The 26,369-nt window shown below is 40.7% G+C and overlaps 2 long non-coding RNA genes across 2 annotated transcripts; both read left to right on the top strand.

Moving 5' to 3' along the window:
* Positions 1-603: 603 nt before the first annotated feature.
* Positions 604-9,564, top strand: LOC147654409 (uncharacterized). The gene is made up of 2 exons (XR_015285173.1): positions 604-752; positions 1,883-9,564. It is a non-coding gene; the product is annotated as an uncharacterized LOC147654409 (long non-coding RNA).
* Positions 9,565-15,044: 5,480 nt separating this feature from the next.
* On the top strand, positions 15,045-25,531 carry LOC111922072 (uncharacterized). The gene is made up of 3 exons (XR_002860376.2): positions 15,045-15,267; positions 19,649-19,764; positions 23,668-25,531. It is a non-coding gene; the product is annotated as an uncharacterized LOC111922072 (long non-coding RNA).
* The last annotated feature ends 838 nt before the right edge of the window (positions 25,532-26,369 follow it).

Here is a 26,369-nt window from a genome sequence, read left to right as displayed (position 1 = left end):
ATGCCAGGCTGCTGAGTGAGAAGCATGCCTAGACTTTGAATCAGACACAGTGTATAAGGTATCTTGCCCAGCTTTCGTGTAAAACACTCAGAATAGGAATACTACAAGAGAAATACAGAAGGTAGGAAAGCTGAGATGAGTGTAGCAGGAGGCCTCAGGCAACACAGGAGGGAGCTACATGTTTTAGTTGACTTAGAAGAGCACAGGAAAAATGGAGTATAGAGATTGTTAGGAGGAACAAAAGGGAACCTTAGAACACTGCAGCATTGCCTTTATGGGATAAGAGGAAAACAATACAGAAAATACAGAAGACCCATAAAACATGGAGGGGGAGAAATGGAAGAGAGAGGGGAGGCTTTCTATGTCTTGCTACTCTCAGAACTATCTTGTGCAGATCCCCCATTTCAGAGGATCAGTGGGGCACTTACAAAAAATGTGGGAATACCTGATCAAACACCAAAGAGACAGTTAACTCCTGTAAAGAAAAGCAATTGAGTACATCTCTGGAGAATGGGAGTGTACATGGATGATAAGATGATGTGAATTGACAATGTTCACTTGTGTAAATGAAGTCTTAATAGATGTTTGGTTGCCATGGATTTTATGCAGGTGAAATACTTCCTTTTCCTTTTTTGCTCACATTTCCAGCTTTACTGTGACAGTCACTGCAGAAAGAAATGCTGTTCTTCTTGAGGACCATGAGAATGCAAGGACAGAGTACAATGATTCCAGTATCCCACAGAAGCCTTCTGGTAGGAACCCTTTTTTGGCTTCCATACCATCAGATGCCTCAGTTCCCCTTTTCTCTGACCACCAAATGCTGGCAAAGGGGAGAACAAGAGGAGAAGCAGTATCACTTGGCTTGTTCTGTTGGTGATGAACCAGTAAATCCCACATAGTGCAGGAGTTCATGTAAGGGTAATAGGGCAAGCTGGTACCTGAGGGCTTCCCATTTCATGCTGGTCACAGCCTTGGCAGCCTGTGGCTTCTCCTGGGTAAGTGGTAGCAGTGAAAGCACAAGCACCTTTTTTGTCCATCTTGAACACGAGTGCTGATAAAGGGGCTCACCTGAGCAAGGTTGTGGGGAAGGTAGAAGAGGGCTTTGAATAACAATTTTATATGTTCATACAGTGCTCTGAGATCCTCAGGGACAAAGCATAGCACCCCTCAACCTGAATCCCCTTAGTGCAGAAAGACATGTTTCTTATATGTAACTATTAAGAAATACAAATTTCTTATGAAATACAAATATGCTTTCTGCCTAATGAGTGAGGTGTAAGACCATATAATTACAGAATAGGTTGAGCTGGAAGGAGCCCACAAGGATCACCAGTCCAGCTCCTCGCCCCACACAGGACAGCCCAAAGAATCACGTCACACATGTGAGAGCATTGTCCAAACACTTGTTTGATGTGGCCATTATTTTTTTTGTTTTACTATTAATATCACGGGGCTTTTTTAACTATTAATGTAATTATTAAAGGCAAAGGAGCTGTTAATTAAAGGCAAATGTGTTTTGGGGTTTGGGCTTGTAATAGTTTGTGATTAGGACATTTTTCCCAAGGCTGCCTTGGTGAAAACAAGCCAAAGGCCCTGTGGCAAGTGACTGTCTAAGGATACGTCAATCACTGCCCTGTTGAATCCCGGGTTCTCCCAGCATTTCAAGCTAAACTTCGGGAGAGAATTAGGAATCCCAGCCCTGATGAAATGGTTGATGCAACTCTAGGCAGGAGTGTGGCAATGTAGGTTGTAATTGGGAAAGGCACCGGTGGAGGTCACCCGCAGCACAGAGTGCCCATGGCTGCCCTTCCCTGCTCCGCTTGGAGACCTGCCTGGTGCTAACCCCCGCTTAACTTCTTCTCGTTTCTCCCCATCCTAACAGGGATGGGAGCATGAGCTGCTCGGCCTTCATACTCAGCCTTGACACATCAGAAGTGCTGCTGGATCTGACCAGGGACTACAGCTTCCAGGACCTGTGGGATGGAATGCAGGTTTCAGATGCCTCTAGAGTCAGGCAGCACATGCATGTGGCTGTTTTAGGATAACTTATGTGCCTCTTATCTCTCATCCTGTGAATGCAACGAAGATCAGCCTCTTTGCATGGTATTCTTTAGGCAAAGACTGTCTGTTTTAAGATCCCACCAAAAGCCAGACCAATTTTACAAAGGACATAAGCAATGCCATGTTGTATCACTGGAACCGAGCCAGAAACCCAGATCTTTAAATAGGAGGGGAAATCATGTGGTTAAAACCTAACTGTTGTTTTATCCAGTTTGCTAAATGCCTGTCAGTATCTGCATGTGCTTGTGCCTGCAGTATCAGAAGTGCCAGGAGATCTGGACTTTCAGTTTCACGTGGACTTTGAGTGAAAGGGAGAAAAGTTCCCTGCTTTTGTACACACTAGGAGTGCAAACTGTCCCTTGAAAGGCACACAGCAGGTTACTGAAATATGTAAAGGCAATTGGCAGCAGAGTCTGGCTGCCTGGCTGGGGACAGCTGTGCTGGAGAAACACAAACTCTCACAAGCACATGGAGAGCCCAGAGGAGAAGGAAATGGAAGACAGCAGCTGGATGAAATGTGGCCAAGAAGAGAAAAGCTGGAAGATACAGGCTGTTTAGCACAGAGAGGAGACATGTGAGGAGAAACACTGCTGCAAAGGAGGAAATGAGTCTTTTCTTCTGCATGGACTCAGCCACAGGCTTGAACTGCAAGTAAAAATTAAGAACTAGAAAAAGTTTTCCACGGAAAGCAAGGAGATATGTTGGGATGTACTGAAGGGCTACAAAAAAATCCAGTGCTCGACTTGGAAAAAACAGGTTAGACAAATGGTTGTGGCATAGTTGATTCTGCTTTGGCCAGCAAGAGGGCAACCCTCTCAAAATCCTTCCTGGGCATTTTTATCATCCATTAATAAGACAAAAATCCTGAGTTTCATACCTCAGGATCTATTGACAGCAAAAGTAGTTTTAATCAATGAAGCTTCATATTTCATTTTGTTTTCTTTCTTACTTAGATGGGGTGTATTCTAAGGTTTAAACCTTATTAAGTATTCAGGCAATTTATCTCCTAGACAAGTTAGTGGAATTCTTCATCCATCTGGGTGTTTTTTGGAATTTCTCATTATGTGCAGCTGATATGTGTGTTTACACATTTATTTTGAAAGATTGTCTGAAAGGTAAGAATAAACCCAAAATCTTCCTTTCTGTCCCCACAACTCACACACACATATATTCCTAAGAAGACAAAGAGATTGGGACATAATATTATGAAATAAAGCCTGTGTCATTCCTTTTTTGTTTCTATAAGGAATGTCCACTACTGTAAATCATTTTCCTTGGCTACCTCTTGAGCAGGGTTGGATGATGGGAAAGCTGTGGAGCACACAGATCTATTGCATGCAATTGAGTTGAAATCCAGCACAGCTGCAACATGTGAGGTTTGGGGTCACAGTTGCTCATCTTTCCACAATTTTTCTTTTCCTGCTCTGTTCCTGAGGTTGGTTATGCAGGGATTAGATAGAATAATCCTTATCTGTATGCTTCAAAATTTTGTCTGTCACAGACACAAGATTTTGGCACTGCTGTAATGAAAAGAGACATTCTTCTCTCTATTCCTGCACTTACCAGCAGATCAGAAATAAGGCATCTTCCTCTAGCTGATCAAGATATAATTTTGTAATTTTCCATTACAAAATTCTTACACTTATTTTACTGCTCTAGAAATTCACACTACTACAAGATTCACAAAGTGTTCTTCATATCCTCTTTTCATATCCTCTTTGTTTGACGAGTCAGAACCCTTAAATGGAAAAAGAAAGCACATTAATTTTGGAAAAAAAAACAGTGAGACTGGGTGTTTAGTTGAAATCTACCAGACCAACTGACACTCATCCCAGCACAGATATAGTACACTGCCATGCACAGGTATGGGAAACAGATTAGGAGAACCCTAGATGGGAATGAGAGGCAGAATCACTTCCCTTGTGGGTAAAAGCCAGAGTTGTCTTTGACTCTTCTGAAACTGGTGATAAGAGAATTCCTTCATCCCTCTCTCTCTAATCAAGGAATGTATAATAAGTAAATTTTTAATGAATTGGATTAATTGTTCTGTCCTCCTTGCAAAGTTCTGTGAGTGCCATTACTGCAAAATCCTAGATAAAAAAATAGGAAGAATAGCTACACTTTATTACAAAACTATGTCTGTTCACTTAGTATCATGTAAGGCAAAAGACACAGGCAGAAGGGTTTCTGATTTGTGTCTGGGCTCTTGATTAGAGGTTAATAAGTAACACTAGGCCTGATCTTAGCCCTGCGTTCCTCCTTGGAATGCAGTGTCTGTTAACACTCAGGTCAAAACTGGGCTTATGTATACATTCTTCTGACATCAAAGGCATGCAGTGGTGCAGATGAGGCAGTGATTCCTTGATTTTCAGGGAGAGGTTAACCCAAACACACTTTACTGAGTGTGATTTGGTTTGCCAGCTGTGCAATATTGCCATGCATTTTGTTTCAATAGCTGTTATTTCCCTCCTTTTGTCCTTCTTCCCTGCCTCCCTCCCTTCCCTCCCATCCCATGCCCCACAGCCTCCGTGCTCCTTTTGGGGGTGTTAATTCCTGTTCATTCCTCAGTGAAAAGGCCTACTAGGACATGTCCCCATAGAAGTACTAATGCATGAATTACTTGGATGAATTACACTGAAGTTACGTGAGACTTTCTCAGGTGTTTTCCCTAAGCACTTTTCCCAGGCAGTATTCCATCATCTGAATGATGCTGCTCTCAGACACAGCTCACTAACCTGCCCCAAGGCCTAGGCAAAAAATACCCAAATCAGCAGAACAAGGTGCCCCTTTGGGATTTGGAAGAGCACAAAACAACTTCAGTGCAGACAGTCTTCTAGAGTTGCTCAGGAGGAAACCTCTTCCCACAGTTCATTGGGATCCCAATGTAATCCACCTTAATGGAGTGAAATAGCCATGGGATATATCCCCAGAAATCTCAGCAAGTACTGACATGGTAATTCCTGTAGTGCTTTTGGGTGGCTGCCCTCACCAATTCCATAAACTAACTCAGCAAAGACTGCTCATACATAGAGAAAATCCTTCCTGGATGAATTCTTATGGCCATTAAGATCATTCCTCAGGGCCCACCTTTCCTAATGTACCTCTGTAAAATGAACTGCTGAGAAGAGGAGAAGGTATACTTTATCTGCTTGTGATTACTTACCAAAAAAATGTCAGTGTGTTCAACATGACACAGGTGGCTGTTGGTGACTCCTGTTTCCTATACCAAGAGTGTGCTGGTATAAAACACTCTGAATTCAAAACAATGTAAAAAACATTCCACAAAGTTCTATTGCCATTGTTACAACAGCTCTTTGCAATTCAGCAAAGAGAAAACCCATGGGCTAGAAAAGTGTCCCCTCACTTGATCCATAAACTTGGATGAAATGCATATTATTTAATTAACTCAATTTCATAAAGCTGCATTCTGGTTTTGCTTGTGCAGCTTGCATGCCTGAGAAACACACTGGCAGGCTCCCAAATTATAAGCAAATACAGAATATTCCAAGGTTGGGCTTGTGCCACCTCCAGAGCAGGGACAGCCAAATCTACAATAGAAATGTCTGCAAACTGCTGGAGGAGAAAAGCGGTGCAAAAGCAAAATCCTTTAAATAAAATCCCAGGCCCACAGGTCCCACTGCAGAGCTGTGGGTTGAGAGGTGGGAGAGAGGAAGAGTAGTCAGTTTTTTGGGCAAAGAAAAATCCAGGAATTTTCAAGAACTCTGTTATGTTCTTACATACATAAAATAAAGTTTATTTTCTTCTAATATTGTTCTCAGGACAGCTATATTTGTCAATATATTTGTCAATTATTTATCAATTTGTTTTTATTAGTTTGCTTATAATTCAACTTGAAGTACACATCCAACATGGAAAAATTAGGAAAGGTAAAATCAGATCTTTGATAACTTATATTTGATAAAGTTAGGAAAAACAATAATCAGGTGGTAATTGTGAATAACCTTAGCTAAACTTAACCATGACTGCTTTTGCCTATAGCAGCATTCTTCTCTGCTAGTTTTGTAGTGAACTGGTTTTCATTTACAAATTTTAAACACTGGAATAATTACCAAGGAAAAGCTTTTAGACTGACTGCACTTTCAAGTGAAAGTACAATGAGGTCATATTTAACCTTTGCTCTGAAAATAGCTATTCTGGTATAAACATTTTTTATACTACTTATGAATTCAGATTAGAAATATGTGCTGGTATAATTATGCTATAATTAAATGTGCTAAATATATATTGTAATCAATATACCATAACTGGAATGCTATCACTCTTTTAATTATATTGATATTTGCATTTTTCTATCCCAAATAGAGGACCATACACATATTCCATTGTCAGATAAGTGACTTGTCTGATTGCAGCAAATGTAAGGTACTGTTTTGTGTTTAAAGCTACACCAAATCATATCACTTCAGCTTTATCACAGACTAAAAGCATTCATGTGGGTTGTTTTCACAGCTCACTTGGTCCATAGTAACTTGCTAAGCCATGATGATTCAGTTATGAATTTGAGCTTGAAGGGAAATATTTCAGAGTGCTCTAATAATGGTGCTGCAGCTGTGAGAATACAGGATAGGTTTTGCAGTAACACAAACCCTAACAAAATAGCACCATCATCTAAACTAGGCCTGCAAGAGAATTAAACAGTGAGTTCTAAATACTGCTCAGATAAATGAGGACTGCAAAGAGAATCAGTGCTGGTTAGGACACAGCTGATGATCAGCCTGGAACACAGCGCTATTCCGTAGTGCTCGCATGAACGTTCCTCTTTAACCCCGAGAAAGATGAGATTTGGTTGAGGAAAGTGCCTTCATTCAGAAATGCACTTCAGCATGTACTTGAATTTCACTAAAACCACTAGGATTCAAGTTTGAGGTAAAACTAAACATAGACCAACATGTTTTCCTGCATGGGGGACACTGATTTAAAGGCTGCAAACCATGCAAGTTAACCTCTTTTGAAAGACAGCAAGGCAGTGCTGAAGAAGGAAATAAAATTAAAACCTCAAAACCAAGGAAGTATTTGGGTCATTGTGTTTCAATTTGAAAATCCTGGACCTCAAAGTGGAGAATCACAGTGAGATAACACAGGAATGACAGAAACTCGCTAATGTCAACAAAGATGAATCACCTCTGGACCAGGAGGTGGGGGAGTAAGGAGCAGCATTGCCCGAAAGTAACCTAATACTTTGATTAGCATGGCAAAAATCACACCCCTGGGAGGGGACCATGTGATGTCAGACTGCTTTTGTATGATGGACTAGCCACTAATCAGAGCACATGCAGAAATACATCGGTTATATAATTGGAAGCTGGGTAATGAACAAATTATTGTGCAGCTACAAGCTCTCCAAAAAGGGATGCTAGCTTTAGGAACTATGGCCTAGCACCGCTTTCTGTGCAGAGCAGCATTAAAGGCTGGATAGTGGATCTCAGCTCCATGAGCTCTTTGGCTCCTGCACTCTGAGGCCAGACCTTACCCTTCTTTCAGAGTCAGCAAAGTGGTATCAGAGATTTGCTGCATCCCAGTGAAATTATATGAGTTGTATTAATTAATCCCAAGGTAATTTTTGATGATGCAGTTTGTTTACTGCTAGTCATGCTTTTAACCCGAGAACTGGGTACATCTGATAAATTGTTTAATTTGGGACTGGAAGAGCTGATGAAAGTGGGGTCTTGCCAGTGCTCTGAGAAGCTTACTTTCCCCATTTCACATGTAAACTATCCTGGCTACTCTAGATGTGTAAATAAATAAACATGGGAAGAGAAGCATCAGCTCCAGGAGACTGCTCAGTATTCCTGTTAAAGCTGTAACATACTGGGATGTGTTCACATGTAGGGTGAACACTTACAGTCAATTACACTCAATTTATTAGATTAGGTATGCAGAGGAATGGAATAATAGCAGAGTCATATGGCAGAGGAGGTTTACCATCTGCTCTCTGCCTTCAGCAATGGACCAGTTCTTACTGTGGACAACAAAAAATAGGAGTAGTGAAAAAAATAAATGGAGTATATGCTTTTAAATTCCCAGATGAGAATTTGACTCCAAATTCTCAATTTACAATCACGCCCTTTTGTAAGTGAACTGAATTATTTCCCAGTATTTTACAGCTGAATAGGTTTGCTAGCAGGCTCTTATTAATTACATTTAATAGTCTTCTGTTGGAAGCCTGTGCAGAGTGTGCCAAAGGGTACAGGCTAAGGGAAAAGATCCAGATAATGCAATTGACAGCAGCAGAATTGTGCCGAGTTCATTTTGGCAACCATTCATGTGTATACCCTGAAATTCTTGTATTTTAAAAAATGTATCTGTGCATAAATACTAACCACTAAAACAGAGCTGAGGAAAGACATAGGTGACAAGCACTCTCAGGCAGCATCATCAGGCATCTAAACCTGAAATCTGAGGACTAAAACTTCTACTCAGTAATTTTATTCAGCTATTAGTCACCACCCTGGGTGAGGTGAGGATACTCAAGAACCAAAATGCCATTTCTGTGCAACCACAGCACCTCATTCTTCAAAAAAGATAAATTTTGGCCTGATGTCAAACCTACTACAAAGCCTCATCTGGTCTTAGAAACCAGAAGTATCACCACATTTTTCCCCAATGGCCATCTGCAGTTTTGCTTTATATCCACATTGTGGGGTTTTTGGGGGGTTTTTTTAACTTGTGTAAATGAAATTTGCCTTCTCAAATCTCAGGCCTTTCTGCCTCTGTGCTGCAACTGGCAAAGTTTGATTTATTTATGGAAACAATCAGTTCTGAGTAATTTTGTGAGAGCTTGTGAGATCTGTGCTATAACAAAATAAATATAGCATTGATACTGCTTCGGCTGGTTTGGGACACTGACTTTCTAGGATCACTTGTGTCTTGGGTTACAATGCAAGATACAACCAAAAGTCAGTATTCTATTACCATGTATTAAAACCAGGTGGGGCAGTGTTCTTTATCTCCTCATGACCCATCCCTCATAACTTTGGGGGAATATCTTCTGTCAATGGGCCAGCTGTTAAAACCAGGTGGGGCAGTGTTCTTTATTTCTTCCACAATCCATCCTCCCTCCAGGGGGATCTCTTCTGTTAATGGGCCATTGAGTCTCACTGCATGACTGATAAAATTACATCATCCCATTGTGAGATGCTCCACCCAGGGGAGGAGCCAAACATTCCTACCTGGATATAATCTGAGACTCAGAACACCACAGGAAGCCTTTTTCCACTGGATTCCCAGAGGAGAGACCAGACCCAGCTACACCTCCACTGGACCTTCAGAGGAAAACTACACCTTTGTATGGGATCATTGCTTCAACAGAACCACATCTGTCACTCCAGGAGAGCTGCAGACACCATTTAATTAGACTGCTACCAACATCCTGACCAAGAGGGTGTCAGGTTGTATTCTGACTCTGTCAGTGGGCTGGTTTTTGTACTACTGCATTTTTAATTTTTTTTTTTTAATTTCCTTACTAAATAACTGTTATTCCTGTTCCCGTGTCTTTGCCTTGATTTCAAGATTATAATATTTTGGAGGGGAGGATTGTTTACATTTTTATTTATATCAAGGGAGGTTTCTGCCTTCCTTAGCAAACACCTGTCTTTTCAAAGCAAGACAACTGGATATCCCTCATTCCTGCTTTTTCTCCCTCTCTTCACTGGGGGTTGGTATAAGGCAGGGGAGAAATTGTTTGCAGAACAGACCATGACCTGTCAGCAGCAAACAATTGCTGATGAACAATCAATCAAAGACCATTTCCGGGAATTTTTTTAAGAATTTTGGATTGGGACTGCTTTTGCCATCCCATTTACTACCATGACTATTCCAAGAGCTTATGAACTAGAGTCTCAAACTCAGACCTACCTATTGATAGTTCAAGTTTGCTAATTCCTGTTTCTGAGTTCCATTAAAACCCTCATGTTTAGAAGTACAGACCCCAAAAATTTAATATTAACAGCTGAACACCATCCTTACCCTTTAAAATTATATTATTGTTTAACAAAACTGAAAAATGAGACAAGACAACAATCAAGAGATGGAGTCATCTATAATAATGCTTTTGAAGTGAAATATTTTGTAAGTCTATTTGATAAACTGAATTATACAAAAATATTTTGTATTTCCCTTGCTTTTAACTTGATAATCTCAATCCCATCTGTAAACAAAGATACGTTAACTCCTCCAAACTAATCACAAGAGAATGAATCTCCTAATAATACATCCATCTGCAGGTGTGTGTGATAAAATGTAAAGTTAAATTATTTCACATGTGTTTGGATTTTCTCAAATTCATGTGTCTGTTTTTGTCCACGCTATTCTAGTGTAATTTCAGAATGAAAATTTGGTTGGCGTTGCATCAACATCATGGGAAATTCTCAGATTGCCAGAAACATCCTTCTCTCCACTTGACCTCACCAATATGTACATTGTGACAGCTTGGTGACTTTGGCATCAATTCACCACAAAAAGAGACTTGAATTCAAGGATTTACTGACCTAACCTGCCCATTTTTTGCTTTTTTTTCAACAGAAACAGGCCTTTTATTATTATACTTTAAATTTCTCTATATCTCTACCTGTGAGTCCTCCCTGTTCCTCAGTAGCTCAGGACATGCCAGCCAGTTTCATTTCACAGATACATGTAGAGGTCTCCAAGACAAGGCATGTTGTTTAAGTGTCATTACAACATATAGAGAATCTAATAATTAACTTCTGAGACTTCTCTGTGAGCTCAGACCTTACAATATGTTTGAGTTTACCTGGGCAAGAAGAGGGACAAAGGGCAGGACTCTCCAGCCACAGGAAAAGCACCCACATTTGTCATGCACACGACAAATATTCAGGAATACAAGTTGCCCTTGTTCTGATACTCCTTGAGTGGCCTGTAGGTGTACATGGTGCCCTTTCTGGTCCCAGCACACTGCCCAGAAACCAATGCCTATCAAGCAGGGTTAAAGACTGGTCTGACTTTGCTTGTCTGTTGTTTGGTGTCTGTGGGCAGTGGTCAGGTATCTGGGCCATCATTCTGCCAGGGCACTTTCTATTTGACTCTGTCCTGGACTTCTCCAAGTGACTCTTTGGTCTTGCACAAAGTTGAGTAGAACAAAGTTTACTAGTGGCTATTGTATAAATTCATCAGTATAGCCTAAGTGGTCATACCTAGGATTTGTGTCCTTGAACTTGCTCTGATGGTGAGCTGAGAACAACAGAATGCCTTATATTGTGTGTGTTTATAGGCTGTTAAATCAATAAGCTGCTGGAGGGGAATCTTCCACATCATCTATAAATAATGGTGAGAGATGCACTCTCAGCAGCACAGCTGAACATGCAAAGTGCCTCCATTGACTGCTGCACTGTTATACATTTTGCTGCATGATTAACTTAACCTGTTCCCTCTCATGAACTGCCCACACCAATATTTACTGCTCTAACCAGAGACATAGCTGTTGTGAGGAACTGCCTTGCCAAAACAGCCCTTCCAATAGATGGGAAACAAAAGAGACTATTCAAACCAGAAGATACTAACATCAGAACTTCGGGTCCACACCAGACTTACATCCAGGACCTATACCTACATCCAAGAATGAATGTTCTCTGCTGAAAGAAAAGGTTCATTTGCACTCCTGCTCTTTCACAATATGTCAGGTTTCAGATCCATCACAGGTCTCCTCCCCTAGGTTTGTACTTTGGTGTCAAGCACTCAAAGCATTGAATCTTGTACTCCACTCTCATCTAAATTTCTGACCCTGAAAGTAGTAGTATAACAAATTATGGTCTACAGCTGAACTCTGCTGGAAAGGCATTATGGAGCTGATGCAAGAAATGAAACAAGTCAAAAGCATGAGTGTGGGCACATATACTGGAATATTACTTCAGTACACAATGAGAGGAGGAAGTATGGGTGATCACAGGTAACTAAGGAATCCTAGTTAGAATAATGAGCAAATTAATGACAAAATAATATCAGACTGCTCAAATCCAAAAACAAGTCTGAAACAATGAAAATATAATCATTAACTACTCAGATGTTTTGATGAATGAAGTAAAACTATGTTTCAATAGATGAATGATAAAAGCATTTAACTGAAATTATCCAAGTAGTTAAGTTTCATGGAGTAGTTTTATCAAGTGTTGAGATGAAAAATGAGGGATGGGACCACCTTGCTTTGAGATGATTTATTGCTCAAGTAGCCAGATGAGATATCAGTCTCAAGGCATGAGATTTGGAGAGAAGCAACAAGTCAGCCACAGCTCAAGGTAGTCACGGGTTTCTTCTTCACACAGCAATATATAACATTTTAGTCCAATAGACAGTTGACATGAAACTTGTTTTCACTTATTAACCCATCACTTTTACTTAATTTTGCTGCTCTGTGTCTGTCTGTTAGCCACTAAGCTGACAGGTCACGTACTCATACACACAACTCTATCATAGCTTCTAGATCCTTAGCCTACTCTATAAGTCATTTCATTACAGTTCAAACTCCAAAACTATTTTACTTAATATAATTTCTTACCTACTCAAAACATAGTCTTACTTATAACTATACAGACATAAGTTTATAATTTCTCTACCCAATGTCTGTGTACTTTCATCATTACATTAACCCAAGTTCTTTTTAAGGCTGCAGACTGAACCCTTCAACATCTGTGGAATTTTCCATTTTTCCATTCCCACATCCAAGTAAGAGGTTTTCTATTCAGACCCTCACCACCCTCACAGTAAAAAATTACTTCCTACTCTCTGATCTAAACCTACTTTCTATCAGTTTGAAGCCACTGCCCCTTGCCCTGTCACTCCAAGCCCTTGTAAATAGTCTCTCTCCATCTTTCTTGTGGGCTTCCCCCAGATACTGGAAGGCCACAATCAAGTCACTCTGACACCTTCTCTTTTCCAGGCTGAACAATCCCAATTCTGTCAGCCTTTCCTCACAGGAGAGGTGCTCAATCCCTTTACTACCCATTGATGAATATATTGAATGAACAAAACAAGTTGTACTATCAACCCAGTGAGACAAATTCCTTTCCTTTGCACCTGAAGTTCAGGTGTACCTTATTCCCACTTTTCTGACACCATAAAGAAGCTACACTGGTCTAAATGTCAGTCAGCAAGTTTGTTCATTTTCCTAGTATAAACTGAATTCTTATTCTTCTGCTGATTGGGAATTAGCCAGGTCCTGGAACTCATGAAAAACAGGTGGTTTTGAGCAAAGATGAGTTTAATTGGTCGTTTCAGCAATCTCTGCCCAAACATTAGTGCTCATTACCTCACAGCAACTCCTTTTGTAACTGAAGTTACTTTGACAATACAGAGAAAGGTTTCTTGTTGATCTAGTGACCCAGTAAACCACGACAAACAAGGAGCTGTGAAACACCACCAGCAGCCATCTCTCCTCCAGCATTTTTTCCCAACATTAAAAGACTCTTTCATGTGAAGCAAACAAGCCTGTAAGATTCTGCACTTAATAAGATGTATTTATGCAAAACTGTTGGAGCACTCTCTTAATAAATAACCCCACTACCCAAGAGAGGTCCACATTCCTCTTGATCTGCTTTGTGTTTTTGTTGTCCCAATCAGAACCTTTGGCTGGCAGGGCTAGCACCAGTAGCTCAGCAGAACTGCATTTAGCTGTGTTTCATACCTGGTTCTGACTCATAAAGGTTGTCTGGGAAAGTTTGTGAACATGAGAAATAGCCATTAGACAGAAGGATCACATTACCAGTCTGACAAACCAAGGAAGTTCTTCCCAGGTTAGCGTGAATAACACAGGGCACAGAGGTATATTTAGAAAGTAAATGTGTATGTATGATAATGAGTTACACACATTTCACAGGCAGTAAAACTGAAGTTTGTGAAAGAACCAGTTCTCACAGGACTCCACCCAGACCAAGGCAGCGAATAAGCAGCAACCTATGATGAGGCAGGCAAATGAAATCAAGGCATACACACCCAGCCTGGGTTGCTTTCAGCATTTATATTATCATACATAACCTAAATGGATTAATTTATATTGTCTATAGCACTGTGAAATATGAATCTAACCAACAAGAGTGTAAGGAAAACTAATCCAAAAACACCAGAGGTTTGTGTCCAAAAAGAGACAGAGGAGTCGTTTTACTATATTGGAATAAAAGGAGAGGCCATGGGGCATTCCCCTGGGGTCTCTCAAATTTTTGTAGGATGCAAATTTTTATCCTTTTATCCTTTTTATCCTAATTTCCCGGTCGCATGTCCCTCTCTCTTTCCCCACTGGCTGAGGTACTTGAGAGGTACAGACTTCCCAGAACACCTGGTACCTAAGATTCCCCTCTAATGTAAAACCATCCCTCTTAATTTTTAATTATTATGGAATTTATGGGTTTTCCCCATTGTTTCATTCATCTTTCAATGTCCAGTTTCACTTATCAGCAAACCTACAGTTTGTTTATAAAGGCAAATATAACCTTTTTTTTTTGTTTTTCCATTTGTCAATCAGTGGAACCCTTCCCATTGTTTCTTTTATCTCTCAGTGCTAATTTTATTTACCAGCAGACCCACAGCTTGTTTGTAAAGACAAATCCATCATTCCTCTCAAAGACTATTTCACAATTATTTTTTTGAGAGAGGATTATGTTTCAGTGCAGCAGTTATCCAATGGGAGACGGGTGAAATATCTACAGGATGTCGGCAATATACTAAACCTTTCTAGAGAAACACTCCACCCAATAGGAACGAAGCGGAAAAATTTTACAATTTAGTTCTTTATGGCACCTCGTCCTCTGTCTCTTTCTTCTTGTGTTTTCTTCCTGTATTTTTTTGATCGCCGATCTCTCTTTTTCACATTTTGATTCTTGCTCCTGATATTCTGGGCAGTACCGCCAGAAAGAATGGGGGAAAAAAAAAAGAAAAAAAAAAAAAGGGAGGGGCGGGAAAAGACAGGAAAACAGCCCAGCCCTGGCTCTGTTCCTGTTATCGGGTGTAAATGATGCTGTAAAGAGCAAATGCCTGGAGTTCCTGTTATTTGCGAGCGGCTCAGCTGCGTGGAAGGGTCTGATAGGAGCAGCCGCTCTTGTGGTGATGCTGATTTTAGCTGGGTCGGGAACGGGTACCTGAGCGGGAGAGCCAATGTAGCTGCTCCTAGAGACAAACCTTGAGTCGGAAAGCTCGGTGATCCCCGTTAATACATGGAAATACGTGGAAAACAATGCGCAGCAGGTACTGGCGTGTTTCCTTGCCCAAGGCTGTATCCTTAACCCTGCAGCCACGCCGCTGACCTCCTTTGGCTCGGGGTCCGGAGGAGGACAGTGAGCTGAGGGATGCTGATGAGGTGCCGGGTTACCTCTCATGTTTCCCCTTATTCCGCTCCGCTTTGCTGAGACATGTGCTGGGGGAATCCGGTTTTTAGCAGATTATTTTTAGCCCATGTAGATTTATAAAATCGCAGCAGAGACCGTCATTTTCTTTGAGATCGGGCAGCTTGTTAATGAATCGCCGAGGTGGAAATATCATTGTTCACCCCATGGGACATCAGAGTTCCCAGAAAGGCTCACGTCTCATTAGCAGCAGCAGAGGCAGATAGCGGCATTGTTATTCCATGGTTGCACCTTTTCAATGGTTGAATTGCTAGCCCCAGGCTGTGTCTGGGTGTGCAGGGGCAGGAAGGGGGTGGGGGGAAAGGATTTGCCTCAAGTCCTTTGGTTTCAGGCTGTTCCACTTGTTTTCCTAGAGGATGAGAGTGCTTTGGCAAGCTGGTGAAGTTTTTTGTCTGGCCAGCTCTCTGTATATTGACCCCCGTGTAGCCACTGCACACTGAGCTCTCAACGAGAAGGTTTTGTGTATTTGGAAAAAAAAAACAAACCAAACATCGTGGAAAAATGTGGATACTTGCTTAATTAAATGTGGATATTTTATCTTCATTCTGTTCTTCTCCACAAAGCTGTTAGTTACCAGCCTTTGTGGTGGGTTTTCCTTCTTTCTCCCTGTCTCTCTCTTTTTTTTTCCCCCTGAACCCTGCACAATGAAATGTGATTCAGAGTTCATTTTGCTAATCAGTCCTCCTTTGACCAAAGTGCTTTACGGAGGCTTCACCCAGCTTGGTGGTATCAGATTTAAGTGTGAAAGTGTTACATTCCTGAGTGCCCTGCGCTCTCTTTGTGTTTGATTTTGCCTAGTAAAATAAATTGAATACTCAAAAAAAAATAATCCCGTTCAGAAAAGAAGAGAAACAAAAGAGAAAAAGAAAAAAAAAAAAATAAATAGAAATTTCAGCTTTTTCTTATGTTTTTTGCATGCTTTATTCCATCCATTATATTATTTTTCTTTTACTGTTGCTGCCTTGCACTCTTTTTTTTTTTTTTAACTTTTGATTTACTTCATGTTTGATACTACTTTCTGACTTCAGCTAAAAAAAGGCCTTCTCTACGTCTCTGAAAAATCACAAAACCTTTTTTTTTGGTATATATCAAAGATATGTACTCTGGAAGACAGCTGTAACTTTCACCTTTAGTTTATGACAGAAGTAGCTCATGCTGGAAATGCTGCTTGAATCATTTGAGAATCATAAAAGCATTCTGGATTTTTATATGTATTTATTTATTTACGTATCTTTTATGGCATATAGCTAAAGCCTGCATTTTTATACATATATTTTCTTCTAAATGCTGCTTTTTCCCTGCCTTTAATCTTGTCTATAATTGTCTTTTTTGAAGGCACTCGAGGGGGTGGAAGACCATTTGCATCACTGTAGCTTTGTCTGAATGCAATTACACTGGCACAAGATAGTATAATTAAGGTGTCACTATAAAGTGACAAAAATGTTGACTAATTCTTAGAAGGAAAAGGACTTTAAAACAGTACTTGCTGTGAACTCCTGACATACGTTTGAAAATCTGAAGGAGTCCTTTTTTTGTAGATAGTCAATTCTTAATGTAAAAAAACCAAAGACATTTTTAATTTAAAAAAATCCCTTTGCCCATGTCAGGAGTGATAAAAACAACAAAAAACCCCAAACCATTAGACCATGCTTCTGTTTTGAAAGTTACATTTCTAAAATAAACAGAAGCACATTTTGATTCATATATCAGAGAATCTCTTTGTTCTACATGCTAACATTTGTGTTAGCTATTTGTTGTTTTGTTTTCTTGGAAGGATGGGCTTCTTTTACATTTTTAAAGTCTGCATTTTCATTATCTTCTTTTTCTCTCTTTTTGCCTTTTAATTTTCACTTAAACAGCCTCACTTTCTTTAGAGACACAATTAAGAACCTGAAGACTTTCAGAAAATTAGCTTTTTAAATGAATTATTCTGAATATTATAATGTATATTTAAAAAAAAAAAAAAGTTTGCATTTCTAAGCATCCCTCCTAGTGTCTTTCAAAACTGAAGCTGGCATCTGTGTTGGCTTGAATTTTAATGGTCCCTGCAGGCTCTTTAACTCAAAGGGTTATTTGGTTATTTTATTAATTTGGTTGTTTCTTATTTCTTCCCAGAGGGTAACTACAAATCTAGCTCTTGTATTTGTTTATTTGCCTCACTTGGTTAAAAGATTATGTCTTCACCAATGCTTATGAATTTATTAGTGCTTAAAATGCACTCAGATTATCTAACAGTTTGCCTTTATCACTATATTTTACCTGGAGCATTTGGTGCTGTGATTGTTCCCCGTGTATCCCTAACAATAAGCACTCTGTATGAGGAAATGCACAGAGTGAGCTGAGCAGAGGATGTGAGGAAGTGTCAAACATTATTTATCTGGCTTTATTTGCTCCTATTAATATACTCTTCATTTGTACTGCCTGCGGTCAGCATTTCCAAGTACAAGAGATTCTAACTGGGTACCTGACCTCCACATCTACTAAAATATGTAACTGACACTGTTTAAGAGGGATAAACCCATCTCCCAGGTTGTGTTTCCTCCCATGCTCTCTCTAGTTCTCCCATGCCCAATCCAGTGTATTCCTCCCCAGTGCAGCAGGAGAACATGAGACATTGACCAGCTGAGCCTGAAGAACCTCCTCGTTCCATCTGCCCCCTTCCCTCCGGCTGATTGCCACTCCAAATGTCCACCACTGTCCCCCTGGTGGTGCCAGCAGGTTTTTGAGGGGTTGTATGGGAACAGAATTCCCTGAGAAGACCTGAGCTAAAGAGGAGGGAGATGTGGTATAGAGTAAGGCCAGGGGGACCGAGGTGTTTGTCCAGCATCACTGAACTGCGTCTTCCCTTGTCACACCTCCAAACAGCAAAGTCCTCCTCTTCTAAAGTATCTTCCTGAATTCTACACCTGCAGTTACACTGGCCAGAGAGGGAGAATGGGTGGGAAAACCACCACTGGGGATGTTGGAAATCTCAGGACAAGCTTTGCTCTGGTTCTCCAGCCTGCCCCCTCTCAGGGCTTTTCTCAGCTGGTGACACAGCAGCCACACGGGCAGCTTTCTCCATCCAGGAAGTTTCACAGGGTCATAGTGCATTTCTAAAGCACATAAAGCAAGTGTCATAATCTCCTAGTCTGTGTTTCCAGCCTGACCAGCCTTTGATGTTTATAAACTGTGTTCTGCTCAGCATTAAAGTTTGATAGTTTTGTGCTGTGTTCTACTCAGCATTAATTATTTGCTAGTTTTATAACCATTTACAAATAAAAGAGACAAGCAGTGGAAACAAGAGTCAGCATCTGGCTCAACCTTTTCCCCTCTCTGGCAAGAAAAAATAGCATGTGAGAGTTTTTCTTTGATTTATTTTTTTAGTACATGTGTATCTTACCTGTGATCTTGAAGAAAAAATTGGGGAAAAAAAAATAGAAAAAAAAGGGTTATATTTATGCCAGTGCAGGCAGGTTTGAAGTACTTCTGGAATAAGTATTGAACTAGATTCTAAGAAAAAAAAGTCTTTCTTTTTCATAAAAGTAACAACACTCCCTGTGGCAGCAACAGAGAGCTCCTGGTGTCAGAGGAGGAATTGAAGGTTTGTGAGAGGAACTGCTGTGCTTGGGATGTACATAAATACTGTATTAGTCAAATTAAGCCACCCAGTTCCAATCTGTATGTGAGCAAAAAGCAGCAGACAGGGACAGAGATACCTGAATTTGAATTGGTGAGGGGAAGATTTTGTGGTCTTCTCTTTAAATCCATGATGCAAAAGGTAAGTCCATCAAAGTACCAGGGTCGTTTTGACCACCTGAAGAGACACTAGCCATTTCTAAACTGCTCTGAGAGACTTACACCTAAAGAGAAAGGCAGCTGGTTTTATTAATTTTATTATATTTATTTATTTTATTTTTAAGACTTGTTGTGGACCTTCATGGTAAGGTTTTAAATTGTGAAGTGTTTGCTTCTTATGTTACAGGAAAATCTTGTTGATAAGCTGCTGGCATAATTTTTTCCCCAGTTCAGCAGATAAAATTTTACTCCCTAAATTAATGAATTAACACCTCTTACTTCCAGCTTCATCAATTTGATCACATTTCCTCTTGTGTCTTTCCATTACTTCCTTTTCTCAGCATGTCATAAATACTACTTGCTTTGCTTCTGCATTGGACAAGACTTTATCTGTATTTTCTTCCATCCTTTCAATTTGTTCACCTTCTTGGTTTCTGCCCTTTCAGATGGCATCATCTTTTATTGCACATAACACCTTTTATGCTCCCTTGATTATCAAAGGACATTATTTGGTTATCAAAGCATCATCAAAGGATACCTACCACTAGTCCCCCCAGAAAAGGTAAGACAACTAAGTTAATTTTTTCTACATCCTTGCTTAAAGGCTGTCTCTTCCAGAAAACATGTCCATTTGCTAGTAAATAGGCAGTTATGTGTTATTACTCTTATCATAATCATCTCCTTCCATCTGCTTCATACCTGCCTTAGAGGCACTTAGTATTTTCCCTTACTGGACACTGTTTAATTCATTGCATGCATTGTCTAAATGACAAATCTGTGCCATACCTTTGGTTGTTTGTTTTGTTTGGGGTTTTTTTTCCCTAAAAATGGTATTCTCCATTTGCAGGGAAAAGCAGGGTACCTATACTTCTGGTCAAGACTTATAAATGCTTTGGTTTAGTTTTGATTTGTCTGTGCTGCTAAAGGATAATATAAATAATATACTGAGCTTCAGGCCAGCAAAAGCAAATTATAAACATTTGCTTACAAAAAAAGGGGATAGTTCATAGCACCCTGCCCTGCTCACCACTAAGATACCCCTGCCTCAGTCTTCAGCCACCCAAAGTTACAACACACAGAAAAAGTAGGAATAAAAAGAAGGGCTGTTCTCCTTCCCTTTTTTGGTCATTTCTGTTCACTCTGAAGATGAGAGCACTTTGATATTGCAGATTTCAAGGTGTAAACTAGTGAAGCTGAGCTGTGGGTATGCTTCCTGTTCTGCTTTTTCTGCTACTGGAGTAGTAACCTCCAAAAGAGAGACAAGTAAGGCATTCAGAACAGTACCATCTTAAATGACAGACAATAAATATACTAGGAGGCTACACCCTTAAGGAGAGCCTATCATGAAATAAAGTCACACTTAAAATTAATTTTGTCTGACCTGCTATGAGGTTGCAATGCCAGGTCAATTATCATTGGAGTAATGTTATTTTGTGGTAAAATGAAAATGCTGTATCTCCACCAAGACAATTTATCTTGAATAGTTTACTTTTATCTTAGTTGGGTTCATGATGGCAGATTAACTGCACGCCTTTGGAAGTGCTAAAAGGAAATACTTGTTTTGGAGAACAGAGTAGATGTTACTTAAGACATAGATCAATATTTTGTTATGCATATGTACTGGATGAAACAGAGCCATGATTCATAACTGTAACCTTTTAGACTTCAAGCACAAGCAGACAATAGTGTTCATAATTTTGACATCCTTTTAATAACAGGTTTAGCTAAAATAATAGAATTTTCAAGGTTGGGAAAGACCTCTAAGATCAAGTCCAGCTGCTAACCTAGTACCACCACCACTAAACCATCGAGTATGCTCAAGGGTCATAACTATATTTTTTTGGTAGTTTCAGGGGTGGTGACTCCACCACTTCCCTAGGTAGTTTGTTCCAGTGCTTTGTGAAGAAATTTCTCCTAATGCTCAATCTAAACCTCCCCTGCTACAACTTGAGGCCAGTTCCTCTTGTCCTGTCTCTTGTTTTACCTGGGAGAAGAGGCTGATCCTCACCTGGAGCACCTCCTGTAAGAGAGTTGTAGAGTGATAGGGCCTCCCCTGGGCCTCCTTTTCTCCAGGCTGAGCCCCCCCAGCTCCCTCAGCTGCTCCTCATCAGACTTGTGTTCCAGACCCTTCCCCAGCTCTGTTCCCTGCTCAGGACATGCTCCAGCCCCTCAATGTCCTTCTTGCAGTGAGAGGCCCAAAAGTGAGCACAGGATTGAGGTGTGACCTCACCAGTGCCCAGCACAGGGGAATGATGATGTTCACTTCACTTGATAAAATAATCACAACCACACTGCCTGCCTGACCTTTCTTTGGGGCTGTGTCACAGCTTCCTGAGCCACCACAAGTTGCTGCCTGGGGGATGGCAGGAAGCCAAACCTTGCAAGGGGACCCTCTGACCTATCTGAAGCCTGTGGGAGCTCAGCCCTTCATTCCAGAGGTGCCAGGATTTCTCCTGCAGCCTGTGCTTAGGTGAACTATTGCTTAGGTGGAATATCAACAGCTATCGTCGAAACTGATGATACAAATGTTTGCTCACCTGCCTAAGAGAGGTCTCAACCCTCATCTATCCTGATGATTCTTTTTCTCTTGCTGAACTGTGGGATTTGCCCAATCCCATCTCCCCAGTGGCTGCAAGGCACAGAACACTGCCAAGAAGAGGAGTAGAAGGGAGTAGTGAGAGCTCAGGGGAAGGGAAGGGCCAAGACTGCTGTTTTTCCTGTCCCTGCAGACACAGCATCAGCCTTTGCTACCCTGTACTGTAAACAGATATCTGAACTTCAAGGGAGAGGTCATAAAGTGCATTAAATTGTCCTATGAAATGGACCTTACAAGCTGCTATAACTTTTTTTGCACTTCATTGTTTCCTGTATGATGGGGGTAAAACAAAGTGTTTTGGCAACTATAAGCTATTGATTTTAGTTTTTCATACTGTCCCTTTCAGACAAGCAAATATTTAATCATACAGTTATTCAGAAGAAGCAAATTGTCCAGAGATTTCAACAGACAGCAAAGCTGTCCTGCCTCTCCATTCTCCTCTCCATGTCAGGCCATTGAGCTTTGAACTCCGAATACATTTTGCTCATCCTTCTGGAGCATTTCACTAATTGATGAAACATTAAAATATAATTCAGGATGACATTCATCACTGAATTCTGACTTAACAAGAGGCAATAAGCTGAAAGCATGGGAAAAAAAGAGGAAAATGTTTTCAGAAAAAAATCTGAAGTACACAATTTGAAAAGCAGTTTTGTTTTTTGTTTGAAGACTACTCACAGAATGTCCCCAGATACACCAGAATTCTGAAATAAGTGCCACACACAATAAGCAGTGACATTGTTCTAGTTTGCCATTAGGTTAACAGTGCTAGACTTCCAGCTAGGTGCTACTTCACCTGGGCAAACATTTGCCACGGGCTCTCTGGAGAGCCATTCTAAACAGGTTTTATTGTAAACAGTTACGCAAGACTTCACAAAGGTTGTTAGCCATAAAAGTATGTATTCTGTACACTGTCAGCATTTTTTTCCTGGGCTAATGTAATTACAAAGCACTATTGAAACCAACCCAACCTGTTTATACAGTAGGAGGGGAAATTACATAAGCCTACCTAAAAACCTGAAACAAACCACAAAAACCAACCAGCCAATCAAAAAAAAAAACAAACCCAAAAACCAAGTGAGATTTTCACAATGACGTGATGCTAAAAGATCCAGCAACTAAAAATGCATCCAAGTCAACCTGAAACAAACTAGAACTCACCCTTTCAACAGGACACTGTTTAAATGCACTGGACAGGAAAAATAAATCTCCACAGAGGACACCTGCACGTATGAGAGGGGAGGGCTTCTCTTTGAGTCAATGAGCAACACCCACTACTGTCTCAAGCAGCCACATCATACACTCCCTCCAGAAACGAGTGAAGTTCTACACTGAAAGTTGTTCCGCTTTTGCCTCCTTGGGGGAAGGCTCCTTTAGAACATCCAACTCTGACAACCAGAAACATTACCCTGAACAGAAGCCGTGTGGGTTCCCTGTGTCTGCAGTAGCCAGCAGGGTGTGGCTGCAATGAGGAAAGCAATGAAGGGCAAAGGGTGGTTTCTGTCACGTTTGCCAGTGCAGCAGTAAAGGAGACCTGCTCTGAGGGTACATGACCAGTACCCAGGGAACAGGATATGGAGGAAGAAGTAGCACCCACTACTTCTCAGAACTACTCAGAATGGGCTAGTAAAATTATGTAGTACAGCCAACCAAAAACTTATGAGTAAAATCCTTCTCCATATACCCCCAAATATTTAGGCTGAATTAAAACAAACAAGCAAAAAAATCCTCTTAATTTCTTTCAAGTTAAGAGTATTTTTATTTGGGTCATTTTTGTGATTTCTGCAGGTCTTCTTACCAGGCTATCAGCTGCAAACAGGTTCTGATATTTTTTTTCATTCTTAAGAAAAGATCTGATTTTCATGACAGGCGAAGCTGATACTTCAGAAGACTGACCAGCACAAAGCTTCAATCAAATTGGAAAAAATTATCATTCTGCAACAACCTCATATGAAGCATCAACAGGTACTCAGTGGAAGTACTGTCAGAATCTCTGTAACTATGGCCCCAAAACACAGATTCTTAGTGTTATTTAACTATCTTGTTGGAAACAACATTAGTTAACTCTGAGCTACCTTTAAGGAGCTTGGCTTTAAGAACTGTTGCAGTTACCCTAAAACACCTAAGCTCCTGTGACAAGCAGATTTTACAGCCCTGAGCTATCCATCTAGGCTTTCCCAGGAAAGGGGAATGCTAGACACCTATGCAAGAAACATGTCAGAAAGCTTCCAGCTGAGCACAGAATGTCTCACACAAGAGTGAGAGGTGAAGTGTGAGACAAGGAGTGAAGGCATCTCAGCTACTGACTCCATAGAAGATCTGACAGACCTGAAATGGCACCTTCCTGCCTGTTCTTGGGCTCTCTTCACAAGCTTGCACCAGGTTTTGTAAGAAAGGGTAGTTTCCACAGATTACAGAGAATCTTGCCTCAGGGGTTCTGGAATTTCATCCCAGTAAAGGGCTTTGAGTAGCTTGCTAGTGACTAGGCAATGTCAGCAGTGCCAACCAGGAGAAACTTTGCTGCCTATCAGGGCAGTGGCAGCTGAGTAGCTGTTCAGGAAATGTCTTAAGTGGTAGGACACAGACACCAAAGAGACTGGTGAGTACTAAAGGACCATTTATAAACGCCTTGCACAATAACAGTTCCAGAATAACCTGGAAGTTCATAATGCAGTCCAAGCCACCATCAACTACTAGTTCTGTACTATTAAAACTGACCTGAGTAGGATTAAGGCCATTGCCTCTGGCATACTTGTGATTAACCTCCTGTTCAATTGTACTCTCCAAAGAGTTCCTTCCAGTATCTAAAGGGGCCTACAAGGAAGATGGAGAGTGACTTTTCACAGAAAATACAATGATAAGACAAAGAGTAGCGGGTTCAAGCTGAAAATCTTCAGCTCAGCTGCTAATGATGCATTTTCTTATCACTTCTAAGTGATAAGGAAATCACATCTTTTTTCATTTTAAGTGAAGGGTTCTTCAACCATCACTGTGGTGAATATAAACTCAGAAAAATAGTTTGCAAGAGTATAGGTCTATATTGTCTGTTGCATTAATGTTCCAGCCAACAGACATTGCACTTTTACTGCCATCTTCATGGACAATGAAAATTTGAATACAAATAAATCTCCAATATATAACTAAGAAAAGGCAGCACTCATATTTCTATAAAGATGAATCACATAATGCACTCCTCTTATGGACTTCAAACAAAGCAAATCTATTTTATATTACATGGATTTTGTTTCCTTCTCACAGCAAAAATATAAAGCTTTAAGCCTGGGTTAACTCAAACCACCATTGGTAGGAGACTGCTCTTCCTTCTTTCTCCTTTCTCAATTTCAAAGTGATGCAAACATCCAAGTAACTGCTGAAAGAAAATTATTCGAGGCAAATTATTTTTCTAAGCTTTAATAAGACAGAGAGACAAAGATGTAAATTGCTGCCCTCTTAAAACGTCTTTGCTAAAAATTGTCTCTCCAAAAAGAGGAGCACATCAAGGTGTGAATTTTACCCTGAGTCCAACTGTCACTTGACTGAGGTGCTAAATGGGAAAGCTGTTATTTTAATTAGAAACGAGACTGACTCTCAAAAACATTACCTCGAATTAAAGACAATTAAATCTCAGCTATGGTTGGATAATTTTTCCTTTACTCCTTATTTTCCCCAGTAATGGATTGTGCTTGATTATCATTATAAAAAGGCCCTAAGTGCATGAAAGTTTAGCTGGAAACAGCCCAAGGTTGTTAAAGAAAAACCAAACCCTGGTCAGGGGGTGCCCTCCCTGGGGAAGCTGAGGTGAGGATGCGGGTGGTGATCCCTCACTGGACCTGTGCCAGAGGGGAGCTTGGAAAGCTCTCTCAGGACACTGATCCAGGCTCTGCTGGCTGGCACAGAACATGAAAGCTGCACTCTAAGCTCTATGATGAAATACTCAGCGCTTTGCCTTCCCAAATCCTTTGCTGTAACTAGCCCGAGTTGATGAGAACTTAATGTAGACTATCTCTTGACTGTCCCTGCTATTTTCAGCATATCAGCCTGACTTGCCCCAGGCTGGTTTAACTAATGCTGATAAGGACAGTTAGTGCCAAAAAGCTTGGTAGGACAAGTGCCCATTCTCCTCATTCCTCCCATCGGGCACAGATGCCAGTATAAGCAATAACAAAATTTATTTTGGACAAAATGTCTGCACAAGTTCGACCTTGCCATTCACACAGCTCTAGATATGGTGCCAGTTTAAAGTGATCCCAGCTGACTCTCAGTCCTTTCCTTTCTCTGCCTGCCACCCAGCCACTCCCTTTCTTTTATGATAGCTGGCATGCAGGCAAATAACCAGGAAAACACTTCAGGGAGCTCAGCTGGTTGAGAACAAAAGGTCTTCATTTTTGAGCAGCCTGGCTTCTCAAACTGTCTCATCCACTGGTGTCCTGAGCTCCAGTGCCAGCACAAGTGCACACATGGGAATTTGGGGCTTGGGGGAGAGCAGGACTGTGGCACCTCCACTTTAAATGACCAGTCTCCAGGTGGTCACTGAACACCAACAGCCTGCAACAGAAATGGTCCTGTCCTCC

The sequence above is a fragment of the Cyanistes caeruleus genome, chromosome 3, assembly GCF_971803275.1.
Source record: "Cyanistes caeruleus chromosome 3, bCyaCae1.hap1.1, whole genome shotgun sequence".
Lineage (NCBI taxonomy): Eukaryota > Metazoa > Chordata > Aves > Passeriformes > Paridae > Cyanistes > Cyanistes caeruleus.
The sequence above is the reverse complement of the archived record's forward strand: the minus strand, read 5'-3'. Positions and strand labels throughout refer to the sequence as shown.